The 13,888-nt window shown below is 39.3% G+C and overlaps 1 protein-coding gene across 6 annotated transcripts in view; it reads right to left on the reverse strand.

Annotated features, from left to right (window-relative positions):
* The window catches only part of ST6GALNAC3 (ST6 N-acetylgalactosaminide alpha-2,6-sialyltransferase 3), a 231,486-nt gene that overhangs the window by 135,286 nt on the left and 82,312 nt on the right, over positions 1-13,888 (reverse strand). The window lies entirely within an intron of this gene.

Genomic DNA, 13,888 nt, shown 5'->3' on the forward strand with positions numbered 1-13,888 from the left:
CAGACAGAACAGAGGTCTTCCTCTAACCAGATGAAAGCTGCTAGTCCATTCCTAGTCAAAGCAGTTGGAACTCTGAATCTTCCATTGCAGTTGAAGTCAGCTATTGCTTACAGGGGGGTTTTGGAAAGGTCAGGTCTTGCATTTCGCCCTTTCTTCCTGTTTCTTTTTGCTTTGTATTACAGTATTACATTCCCATGCCATAAAAGAAAGTTATTAAGTGTGGTATCAAAAGCAACAATAATTGTTTGCAAAGAAATCCACAGAGGTAAATGACTTTGTGTTTCAATAGAAATCTGATACATCTACTTATCTCAATGAGCAACACTCAATGGGCCAATCCCAGCGTTTGTTGTTTCAGTTACGATACATTTCAACGACAGAAGAAAATAGATTAAATATAGAAACACACATATCCCAAAGGATGTGAGTAATTCCATGCATTTCATGCTACTGGCATGGGAGAAGAGTCTCCTTTCCACGGAGTATCAATTAAATGAAAGAATATACTATGACAGCAATGCCGGCATGAAAGGAGTGAATTACAGATTTCAGGGAGCACTTTGTTAATTCTGCAGAGCAGGCAGATTCTTGCTCAACACTCAGCAATTGCAGACCAAGTGCATCTTAGCTGGATCTCGGGGAACTTTCAGAGAGAACTGAATTAACACACATTAATACTCTATTTTTTGGTTCCAGAGCATGATTTATGTCACATCAGACTGGGAAGGCAAGAGACACCATCCAGCAACTTCATTTTGATTAGTAAAGCTGTCTTTCATAACAGCTGAGTGTTCTTGTTTCTAAGACAAAATATTCCCCATAAGATTTAGCAACCATGCATGCAACTGCACTGAGCAGGTAGTTAATTGGGGATGCTTGGACATCCCCAACTCCCAGAAAGGCATGCTTGTGGTATGCCTGTTTAAGTCCTACAGAGAAGTACAGAGCTTCTCCAGAGGCTTCTGGGGAGAGGAAAAAAAAGCCTTATCCCTCAAAAAGGGCAATAACCAGACTCAGATGCTGAGGAAGAGATGTCTAACTTCTAAATTCCTATGAGCTCCTATGTCCTGATGCTATATAAGTAATAAGACAAAAATTTATAATATTTTCTAAATCCTAGCCAACAGTTTTACCTCTGCAGACATAAGAAATATTCTTTAAAAAAAAATCAGAGTCATTAGAGTTGGGAGGGCCTTTTGAAGACCATCTAGTCCAACTCCCCCGCAATGAACAGGGACACCTACAGACACGTGGGTTGCTCAGAGCGTTGCCCAGCAGAAACTGCTACCAAAATCTGTGTGAGCGTGGAAATGCTGCCCGACATGCAAGCTCAATTTTTCCCAGGTTATTCATTAGGAGCACAAAATAATTCTACTTTATATTTCTCCATAAGAAGGCTCCATATGCTGAGCACAGTTCTGGTTGCTGACAGCAATGTTTAACAGGTAGATGGAGGTTATAATAGCTTCATTATAAAGCAGACTCAGAAGGATACAGAGTTAAAGGTTTCACAGTTCATTTCAACCCTGTCACTGCTTGAGGTTTTGGCTTCTGAATTCCTTTCTCTACATCTCCTTTTTAACATTTTTATAGCACTTTCAAGCTGGACAGCTTACTAAAGCAGCTGTATCATTTGCTGGATAAAATTCTAACATAGGAGCTCTCTCTCCAAAACAAAACAAATGCAACAAGTATGTAGTTCCAGTCTTGCACTATTGATTTCAAATCCAACAGGAGTTTCACTACTGTATTATCATTTACACGATAACTGAACACTAATTTGTTCAGTGAAATGCACTGAAGTTTACCCTGGCATTTGACCCTGGTAGGGTTCCAGCCTCCTGTGTTTTCATTTTGCCTTCAAGTTGAATATTCATTTTTAAACTGCATCAAAATGTACATATGGCTCATGATAAAATTCTCAAGAGGAGGCCCACTAGTTTTTAGGAACAACAGCGGAAGGAACACAAACATAGCAGTATGAAAAGAAATCTCAGCAAGGCTCTGCCTGATTGAAGTCTTTTTTACATTCAACATTTGAATTTTCTACATTATTTATTGCCACCATCAAAAGTTTAATCCTTAAGGCATCATTCTGCATGCAGTTCTCTTATAAGCACATGAAGGTAGCTTAATGCCAATACAGTTATATAAATTATTAACCTCATCTCCAAATATGATGTGCATTTCAACTAAGGAATTGTCTGAAATCCAAAACTTTTGTGCAGAAACCACATTTGTTTCAAGAACTCTTAAGCGAACTTCCCAGCTGAAGACTATTTCACATGTGTTTTGTTAACTGCAAGCAGAACTAAGTAAAAAATACTCCAAGTAATTTATCTAATGGAAACATATATCCAGCCTACATTTTTTTAAATTTCTCTCTCCAGCTAACCAGACAAATATTTTAAATGTTCTCTTTTTTCCTTTTTGCCTGAACTCTCCAAGCACATTAACCTACAAGTATCTAATTGTAAGGCATCTTGAGGTAACTTAGTACTTTGAGTGCACCACACAATTCGGGATGCGACAAGTCTCACCAGAGAAAACTCTGCAAGCATCATTTCTATTATTCATTCCCTACTGTCACCCTGAGTGTTCTCAGGAGAGCTCTCCAAATGTCACATCCCCACTAACTCTTGCGTTGCTACATACATGTGGCTACAAATACCGTTTCAAGTATATCCCAGTGTAAATGTTCAGTTTCCAGATACACAGAAAATGCATTAGATTCTCCTAAAGTAAAAAGGCAGGGAAAGGAAGAAAAAATAAAAGAAGTTATATTCATGGGGCCAGCATATTCTTCTACGTTATCCTCAAAACTTAAGGAGATAAAATGAATAGTACACTGAAGTACAGAAAGACCAGTGTTGATTTCCTTCTGCAACACTCCTGACCACATATTCAGCCTTTAACTGTCTGCTCAGCTTGCCTGTATTTGTTTCTCAATTATTAGTTCTGATTTTACCCTCTAAAATGGTAACACTGTGCAAAATCTATATTCTTCTATATGAGGAAGTATGTTTATTCTTTGTTAATATTAGTTTTTTCCTCTTACTTGAGAAGGTTGACCCATCTAGCTAAGAAAAAGAAACAAGCTCAAGTAAGCAGCTGTCATGTAGAATGCTTTTCATCAGGCAAAGGACTGTTTGATTAGACCACTGGTAAATACTGCCACTAATTCAGAAAAGACCAGGAGAATTCACTGCGTGCCCAAAACAGAAGGAAATGCTTTGTATTTTGTACAATGAAATGAAAGCAACTGAAATTTATAAGGATCTTCTGTAAACATCTTCAGATCTCTCTTGTGGAAAGATTTTAAGATGCAAGAACGAAAATACTAACTATCTCAGCTGAACCCATTTAACATTTGATCCAAAACTCAGTTAGGAAATGACAGACACAGCGGGTTTCTACAGAACATTAAACTTGTTTACATAGGCAAGTAAGAACAACATTACCACTAGCAAGGAGAGGTTGCGAAGCAGGCATCACGCATCCAGAAACTGCACTGCCAATAAACACACTTAATTTTTTAGTGTATAATAAAATACCATTCAGACATGAAGAACTTTGAGAATCCCAATATAAGAAATATTTCCAGTGGACTCCTGAATTGCCTGGTCTAATCTATTAAAAGAGCAATACTTTTCTTCAAATAGTAACTCCCTTAAGTCAATGAGTTTATTCTGCATGAGTAAAATGAATGTGAAACTGAAGAAACACATGCAGATCGGTGAAGTAACCCAGATCAGGCTGGAAATCTCAGCACACTACATTCATTGCACAAACCACAAGGTCCACTGCAGTACATTAATTTGCCTGCTCTCAGCACTACCTTAGCTACAACACCGTCTTGTTAAAGTAATGCAAACACTGCTATTTCCCTTGCATACTTTCTTATTTAAAAAAAATTAAAAAATAAGATTTTTTTTTTTTTTTACCTTAGAGTATAAAAGAAATGTGCTTTTTACAGTTTACTTTTCACTAGAAATCAGGAGTGGTATCAACTTTTCTCCAAAATTATCTTTGGAAGCCTCATCTGGTTTGTTTAATTCTTCAAAGATTGCCTTACTCCATCTCTTTGGCTCTTTATTCTTTGTCAAACATTGGCTCGTTTTATGTCTGACAGTTCCTTTATTACCAGATTTCATTTCAAATCCGATCTCCCCCCTTGTCTCATTACTTCTGTCTTGCTCTCTGTTCTCTTTTTCTTTTCCTGTCTGACAGTTCTCTTATTAGTGGATTTGTTTTTGCTTTTGTTTCATACTTTCTGGTTTTATTCTCTTGTGTCTTTTTCTTGCTATTTTACTTAATTTTCTTTTGTCAAGGTCTCCTTTTCTTCCTGCCTATTCTCTCTGCATATACTGAGCTTTTGTTTAAAGCTACGAGATTTCAGCACATTGTGACACTTATTCATTGCTAGATTTTGTTAGACCCATTTTAGAGTCTTAGTTGCTTCAGCTGTTTGGTCTAAGAGCACAATCACTAATCTAAGAACCAATACATTTCTATAGCCATCAGCTCTGCTTCTCAGCTGCTAGAACATGCCCTAGATCTAAGCTTACTGGATTACAAATGAGGACGCTGCTTTTAAATTCATTACTTTCTTGCAGTAAGCCATTAGGTGCCTTCCAGTTAGAAAGAAAAGGTGACACACAAGTCCCATTTCCACTCTGCTCCTTGCAGGTTCTCATAACATTATCACTGTAGTACATGAATGCTCTCCTGGAGCACATTAAAAGGCACAATGAATGCTACTTGCAGTTCCTTGCATTACATCTCCTCCCCAGGGAAACAAACATTTGCATGAGCCCATCACACAAATCTTGCTGTAAGACATTTCAGGGGGGAAGTAAGAGGTTTTTGTGAGTTTCATTTAGGAAAAGGTGAAAGGGCTTCTATTAGAAGAGCAACACACAGTTGGTCTCCTAATCCTTTAAAGAACTCAATGCACCATTAGGATTGCATGTGTCCATTGAAACAGAGTGAACATTTTCAAGCACTAAGGGTATTGAGTAAAAGCCAGCAAGACCTCACTTATTTGCCACCTTCATCGTGTACCAAAATATGAGCAAGGCTCGGCAAACGCTGCTGGCAGAGGAGGCTGATCTGAAGGAATATGCTTGGCCTATGCAGATACTAGGGGAATCACTTAATGGAATATTTTTACAGGAGTGGAAAACATACAAGTTGATGGTTGAACACTAGATGACCTTAGGGGTCTTTTCTAATCTTAACGATTCCACAATTCAATAGCTAGGTGCACTTTGCTGCCATTGACTGCAAGGAGGAACAGCAGCATATTGTCTCATTGATATACTCTCTCCCTTCACATTGTGGTTGTTGTGCTTTCCAATTAGAAAAAAAAAGGATGGAGAATTTCTGCTTACAGAAGAAAGGAGCTTTACTAGGTTTCTAGGTGGGAGCTCAAACCGATTTATTATTTGTCAAGAGACACATTAAATAAACTTGGCCTTTTTTTGCTGTCATCAGCTGTCTGAATGACAAGTTACAAGCACCAGAATTTCTTCTAATGCTGCAGCACTTACATGAGTGAAAGCACAGCTAAAGCATCTTACATTTGGGAGGAAAGTATGATTTCAGGGATGAGTATTAACCCGCTCTAGCTACTCGCTCCTCAGTGGGCAATTGTTCCTCAGCAGGGTCTCTTGCACATCTTTAACGGGGGGTGAGGGGCAAACAAACTAGTAAGTTATCTTTGGTAAAGTAAAACTTGGTGAACAAATGGGAGGAGGAAATGCTGTGTCATTTTTGTAGCCTATAACAATGATCTCTATCTAGTGACTCAGCATTCCTTTAAAGGTCATTACTGCCCAAGTGCAAGGAGTGTACTTCCATTCAAGTATTTTTAGAACACAGCCTCTCTATTGCCTCCAAAGACAATTTCAAGTCATTTTTCGTGGACAGATCACAAGTCTCTCCCATTTTCCTGTTTTTCAGACTCAAAAATCAGAAGTGGTACTCTCATAATCACCAGTGAAAGTATGAAGACAATGATTTTTGCCTGCGCTTCCAAAAACTAACAAAAAAAGCAAACCGTGTCACACTGCAAGTTAATCATACACTAGCACCCTATTCCATTTGCTAATGAAAGCAAGGAAGTCAAAATGGTATCATCATGTGTATAATGATGGGGCAGTGAATCACAATGTAAAGGTGTGCAGTCATGCAGCACTGTTTGCCGTATTCAAATCCAGTGGACATCCTCAAAACTGCAGCTGTGGGAGCCAGATAGCAATCCCTCCTTGCTATGCACAGATTCTGTATTCTTGGACAAATATCAGCTTAATCCAACTGAGTCTAGGATGAGAATGGAAATTTTTTAAAGTTTCCTTAGCATTTAAATAGAATAATCTGAATCAGTTTCTCAGACTCAATACTATTAATCACCTTTCCACAGTAACTTCCATAGCAAAGACAGTTCATCTGATCTGGGCATATACAAGCCATCTCCATTCTTGCAAACCTTGTAAACCCTCCAAGTCACTTTGTTTCCTATCTTGTGATTTAAATAATGAGGACTTTCCAATACTTGTTCACCACTACACAGAAAAACTCCTCTTGGGGGTCTTTGAGTAGTCCTGACATAGGACTAAACTGCAGCAAGAAAGCTGGGATTAGGAATTTCAAAACCATTTAGATGCGCAGTTGTAATTTGCCTTTGAGAACAGTTTGCCCTCAGAGCACCTCCTGCACCTTCCTTCCAAGCAGCACACATGGCCCACAGGGCTCTTCAAGCCCATCTCAGGTTAATGATGTCTGCGTGCCGCTGAATCTTAGGGCAGAGACCTCTGCCCTATCAGCCAGCAGCAAAGACTCTTTCCTCCCACTTCAAAGCAGAAATCCAAGGCTGAGACCTGACAAATTTAGCATTAAACAAATCCAGTATAAGCCTAAACAAGTCCTGAAATCAGTTTGTTAATCCACTGCATTCTTTGACTCAAAGGCCTGCTTCACTCTCCAGAAAAGTAAGGATTGGAAGGAGGACCTTCCCTGGCCCCTGCCACACTAACTGGAAAACTGTCTCAAAAGGTCTCCTGCTGTCACTTCAATAAATAGGTCTGACTGCTTACATCCGAGTACACATTTATCAGTTTCAGTTACTGCGCATAGCTAACTTTAAGAAATAAAAAAATAAATATAAACATGAAATGTTGTGACAGGTTGAAAAAGTCACATAGTTCATAAGAGTCAGAATGGGATACAAAGCCACATGAGAGAAAAAGCCGAAGTTATATGACAATGCAGTATATATCGCATACACACAGTTGAAAGAAAGCCTCTTGGCAGCCTCCTAGTAGTTATGCCGGCTTCAACCAGACAGAGACCCACCTAAAGAGCTTTAACAGATCCATCTTTCAGCATCAGCATTGTTTGGCTATTACCAAGTAACTCAAAGGCAGGATTAAACCAAAAGGACAGCTCAGAGCGCACATCTACAGAAGCAATCTGAATTGATAAATTTGGTCTTAGGACTTTGATCTGCATTAGCATAATTTCTGAACCAGTCAAAGACAATAAATTCCCTGAAATAGAATCTGCACTCCACAGCAATCAGTTGGGTTTGCATTCAAATGTAACTACTAAGCTCTGTAGGCCAGCTCTTAAGCTTGTGCTGTCTGTTAGTCTCATTCTCCAAACTGATGCTGGCAAATAACATTTACCTCTGCACTGCAATTATTAGCAGAATCCAAACAGTCTTAAATGGAGGATGCATAAGGGATCCTTTGTCCTCACTTTCTCAACCTCTGTGGATTGAATTCAGGCCAAAGCAGTGACTGGTTCGAATGTGAATGCTCATCTGGAGCCATGAACTGCTTTTAAGTTTCTGCCAGGAGCCCATCTCTAACACATCCAGAGGAACTACGTGCGCCAGAACCATCACGGTCCCCACACAGTCCTGCCAAAACTCCATCCACTTCACTGGAACTAAATTTGGCCCAGAGAGTGACATAACTTAATTCAAACAGCATCTTGTTAAAAATTTGCTGGGAACTACCCGCTAGTTGTTTATCAGCAGGAAGACAAATTTAAAATACAGTTTCTATCTTTATAAAGCCAAGAATTGCTGGCTTTATAGTAACACTATTGACTTGTAAATAAAGAGTAAAAAGAAAGGTAAAAAAACAAACAAACCACTATCTCACAAGATAATATCTCCCTCATAAACACTCAAATTACATCTACCTAGTAAATACAGAACAAGGTTTCTGAGACACTTAACTCTTAAACTGCTTGGAAAAATGCTTTGATATTTTTAGTAGATTAAAGATAAGTTGTGAAATAAATATTCTTTTACTTAAAGATGCCTTTCACTTAAAGTTACTCAAGATAAATTACCTCAAATGCATCCTTCACAAAAAAAAAACAACCATTCATATTTACATTCCTTTCCTAATACTTCTTTCAAAGGTGCAACAAAATACCAATATTTTTCCTCCTGTATCCCATTCTCAGGAGAAGCCAACAGGACGTAGAAAGCGAGAGTCAAACAAGCTGAAGGCTTCGTTCATAGAATCATAGAATTAGCTAGGTTGGAAAAGACCTACAAGATCATCCAGTCCAACCATCCACCTACCACCAATAACCCCACTAAACCATGTCTCTCAACACTATAGCTAAACATTTCTTGAACACCTCCAGGGACAGTGACTCAACCACCTCCCTGGGCAGCCCATTCCAGCACCTGACCACTCTTTCAGAAAAGTAGTATTTCCGAATGTCCAGCCTGAATCTCCCCTGGCGCAACTTGAGGCCATTCCCCCTCGTCCTGTCACTAGTTACAAGAGAGAAGAGGCTGACCCCCAGCTCACTACAACCTCCCTTCAGGTAGTTATAGAGAGTGATAAGGTCTCCCCTGAGCCTCCTCTTCTCCAGACTGAACAATCCCAGCTCCCTCAGCCGTTCCTTGTAAGGCCTGTGCTCCAGACCCCTCACCAGCTTCGTTGCCCTCCTCTGAAAACACTCCAGGGCCTCAATGTCTTTCTTGCAGCGAAGGGCCCAAAACTGGACACAGTACTCGAGGTGGGGCCTCACCAGGGCTGAGTCCAGAGGGACAATGACTTCCCTACTCCTACTGGCAACACTGTTCCTGATACAAGCCAGGATGCCATTGGCCTTCTTGGCCACCTGGGCACACTGCTGGCCCATGCTCAGCCAAGCATCGACCAACACCCCTGTTGTAGAGGCCTCTTTCCTCTACACAGTCTTCCAGCCACTCTGCCCCAAGCCTGCAGCATTGCCTAGGGTTGTTGGGGCCAAAGCGCAGGACCTGGCACTTGGTCTTGTTGAACCTCATCCCATTGGCTTCAGCCCAGAGATCCAGCCTGTCCAGATCTCTCTGTAGGGCCTTGCTACCATCAGGCAGATTGACACTTCCTGTCAGCTTGGTGTCATCTGCAAACTTACAGACGGTGCTCTCAATGCCCTCATCCAGGTCATCAACAAAGATTTTGAAAAGGACAGGCCCCAGCACCAACCCCTGGAGAGCACCACTCGTGACCAGTCGCCAGCTGGATTTAACTCCATTAACCACCACTCTCTGGGCCCGGCCCTCCAGCCAGCTCCTTACCCAGCAAAGAATGTACCTGTCCAAGACACGGGCTGCCAGCTTCTCCAGTAGAATACTGTGGGAGACAGTGTCGAAGGCCTTGCTGAAGTCTAGGTAGACCACATCAACAGCCTTTCCCTCATCCACCAGGTGGGTCACTCGATCATAGAAGGAGATCAGGTTGATCAAGCAGGACCTGCCCTTCGCAATCCAATCTACATATCCTGATTCTTCATCATCCACTTGATCATAGTTTCCCCACAGTTCAGAAGCATTTAGAGGAAAGCGAACACAACATTTCAAGAAAAAGGAAAGCAATCTATGGGTAAAATAGAGTATTAAAACGTCTACATATTTCAGATCATAGTTCAGGAATGCTCTCCCTCCTGAAGATCTGACTTGGTCAGTAAATAAGGCATCGAGCAAGCAAGCAAACTGTACTGCTTCAGAAGACCAAGCTTGTCTTGTTACCAGTTTCATAGCCTTTTAACTCCCAGCCAGAAACTCTCAGGATCAAAATACTTCATTAACTAACAGTAAAAAATTTTCTACTGTAGAAGCACCGCATCTGACGGCTGAAGATGTTACCCTTACATGAGCTGAAACAGGTGGGTGTCCTTCCCAACTTCACCACGCTGTTCATTGTTATTGTTTTAGAAGTTGCAAGTTTCTCCACGTGCTGCATGGGTGAGCTACAGGTCATCTGCAGCACTGAATCTTTCAGAAGTCAGGCCAAAAATAAAATAACTTATCTGGACCAAAAATACTTACTAAGTCAGAAATTGCAAAGGAATTAGAAAGAGCTTTACTATTGCTGTAAGGCAAAATAAATTGAAGAAAAAATTATGCTCTGTTGTTTATATTCCTGTTTTCAAACAAAAATCTCTCTTTTGTGCAAGATCACTTCTAATCAATTGGTTTTAATCAATTGTTTCAAAAACTATGATTGAATTTCCACAGGGAGACTGCCAATGAAGTCCATGCCTCACTCCCAGTAAGACTGTTTTATGAGCCACAATATTGCACAAATCTCATCTGAAGCTGAGCTCTGCCTCTGAACTATTTAACAGTTAGGTGGAAATGCTTTACTACACTCTCACTGTAATTCAGTTGAGAAGAGGCTCCAAGTGAAACAAAACTTCAAAATGCCACTATATTTACACCCATTCTTGTGTAGCTTAAAATACCCAAGATCACTTCCAGCAAAAATTTCAATTGCTGCAGAAACTTAATGGACCTTACATTTTCATACAGCACAAAGCCAAACATGGACAGACAAACAAGAGGTTGATGTTATTTGGAATACGTTAGGACACTGAAAGAGCACTCCAGGGTTATAAAATAAAATACAGCTCCCTACCTCTAATGGTCTGTGTTTGAGCTGACAGCAGTGATGTACATGTACGAGGTGAGAACTTCTCTGGGCAAAGTAGAAGTACAAATGAAACAGACTGTCTTCAGAAGGGACAGGCACAGAGTTGTTTGCAAAATCATATGCAACAAAACCTTCTGCCCACATGCAGCCAGTGCGGGCTCATATTCAAAGCAGAAGCTGCTATCACTCTGCCATCTGTTCCACAGAAAAGCATCTATGTTTCACAGAGTTCGTCCAGAGGAATGGCAACTATTGTTTCATCACTGGTAGCAATAAGTTTAGTCCAATTTAGTCCAAACATCTAGTGACAAAATACTAGAGGGCAGAAATACTGCATTACATCCTGGTGCAGGTCTCCCCGTTTTAAACCGTTTAAGTGGAACTTTTTTGATGCTAAGGAAAAGCGATGACATGAAAGCATTTATGGTCTATCTAAAGTTTCCTTAGCTCAAAAGCCACCCAAAGCCACCTGTATTTGACTTGTTTAAACACATTTCCACTCTTTATTGTTTCTTTTTAAAGCGTATCTGGAAGTGCAATGCAGTTGTAGTAATCTGGAAATAAATTTTATTTTAAGGAAGTTTCAATTTTGAGTTTACTATCCTACAGTATTATCTCTATTTCAAATAATTAAATAGGATGGCCCTCTCTTTTTCTCAGCAAACAATGGTTTACTGAGCAGGTTCTGGCACATGCTGTTTCATGCTAATACAGCCTTTTTTCTTTCCTATTCAGACAGATTTCTCAACTTAACCTCTGTGGCTCTCTTCTCTGATCCATGAGCAGATATTATGTATTCCATGCACTGTGCACTTGGTCCCTAGCTATAGACATTGAATTTATTTTAACTTTTTTTATTTTATTTGAAAATTTCTGATTTGCTGTCCATTTTTAAGGTCAGCCTTACAAAACATGCACTCTCTACCTTTGCTTGATTTAGCTTGTTAAATATTTTATTTTATTTGTATTTTTATTAGCTGGATACAGCCCTCCGGGGCACTCTTATGAAGGATGCTTTTGAAATGTAAATGTGATTGATTTGATATTACAGCTCATATTATTCTACTTGCATAGTGCCTTTGGGAACAAGAGAATGGAGTTTCTCTTTTTTTACTGATGAAAAGGTCCTATGGTAGGTATTTTCCTCTCTTCTCTGCACAAAAAGCCTACTAATTTCTAAAATAAATAACAAACTTTAAATGAAAGGTGTTTGCGTGCTCATGACAACCATCTTCTAGCACTTCCTCCATTTTCAGGACTATTTTGGATCATCAAAACAGTAATTTTCATACTTCCATTTGAGAGGCAAAGTTAAAATTCACACATGATGCAGACACTTCTGTGTTTCATAGGCAGAAGAGTGCAAATAATACATTATTTCCATAGTTGCTAATGAAAGTTGAGTTAAGCAAGACAATTAAGCCATCTTAGACAACAGAAAAGGTGCAACAGCAAAGAAAAAAATTTCAAAGCCCTCTGATGACTCAGTCATGTTTTGAGAGTGATTCAACTGTCTTTATAAGATAATTAAATAAACGGTTGATTCCTTTACGCAACAGCACATCCTTTAAGAAGAACATAAGCCAGGAGAATATTCAAACATCTGGAAATGATGGGCTAGCACACTCTCATCTGAAATATTTTGTTCCACCTCCCCCCTCTGTCTCCATAAGAACCTTGAAGAACTAAAGAATGAATGAATGAAAAGAACAGAGCAAATACATTTCACAGTAATTCTGCAAGGAAATCCAGTGTTTTCAAAGGAAGCGTATTTGAATGACTTCTACAACTATTCAAATCCCTGCAATTTAGCTGAAATATTTTTGACTGTAATGAACAGTGGAAATCATTTTGAAATAGCCGTGTATTGTCCAGGGAGATACTAAAAGCAAAACAAGTAACTAAGAAGCTATCTGCATTGCACACGCACAATATTAAAATACACCCACAAGAACAAAAGGCATTTGTGTAAAATTTAAGCAATATTAAGCACGCAGTTTTTCCAGTGAATTGGTGAAGCTCAGAAGACATAACTAATTAGAACAGAAGGCTGCAACAGTTAGACTATTTCACAAAGAATAGTTAAGGTACGTTGCCATATGGTTCTGAAACCTCATTTAATGCAATCCAAATAGAAGAACATGTGCACATACCCCTGTGAGTTGCCCAAGCATTAATACTGCCTTTTAACTCAGCCATTTAGTGCAGGCACAACTGTTACTGAGTCGCATGACTTTATACAGTGAAAGTAAAACAAAATTTGTAAAAGCTTACAGGAGCTATGAAAACAGCATAAACCAAAAGACAAATTAAATATTCACTTATGTGTTATTTGACATAAGATTACCCATTCTGTTGAGCAAGACAGCAATGTATAGCAAGAATCTTGAAAGCAGTGACTGTACCTTTGCACTCAGACAATGTCATGCAGTGGATTCTGCAGTAATGGGCATAACCTATATAACATCAAAGTTCCAAAGTTACATGCCAAAAATATAGAGTCACAGCTAAAGTCACTTAATAGGAAAGGCCTTCATCTCTGAAAGTATTAGATATCATCTGTACCTATCCAAGTGTACTCCTTGAAAAAAATCAGCAAGAAAATTTGAGTTTTAGAAAGAAGCTGATGTGTCATTTATGAATCTAAGAAAAAAAGAGTTAGAAATTAAGACAACATTCAAGACCTAGACAAACAAAATTTGGCTGTCATTCACTTATGGCAAAATACAGGTGTTTTTTTTTTTAACTAATGAAGAAATAGCACTGCTGAACATTTGTCCATTTGTCTCGCTTTTAATTAGTATATCACACTATTGATACAATCCAGAAACAACATCAAAAACAGAACTTTGGCTCTTCCTCTGTCAAACTTTGTGAGTAATGAACCTCATTTAAGTGCCGAGGCTTAGTTCACCATCTAACAAAATTCATCATAGTAC

This window comes from Numida meleagris, chromosome 7, assembly GCF_002078875.1.
Source record: "Numida meleagris isolate 19003 breed g44 Domestic line chromosome 7, NumMel1.0, whole genome shotgun sequence".
Taxonomy (NCBI): Eukaryota; Metazoa; Chordata; class Aves; order Galliformes; family Numididae; genus Numida; species Numida meleagris.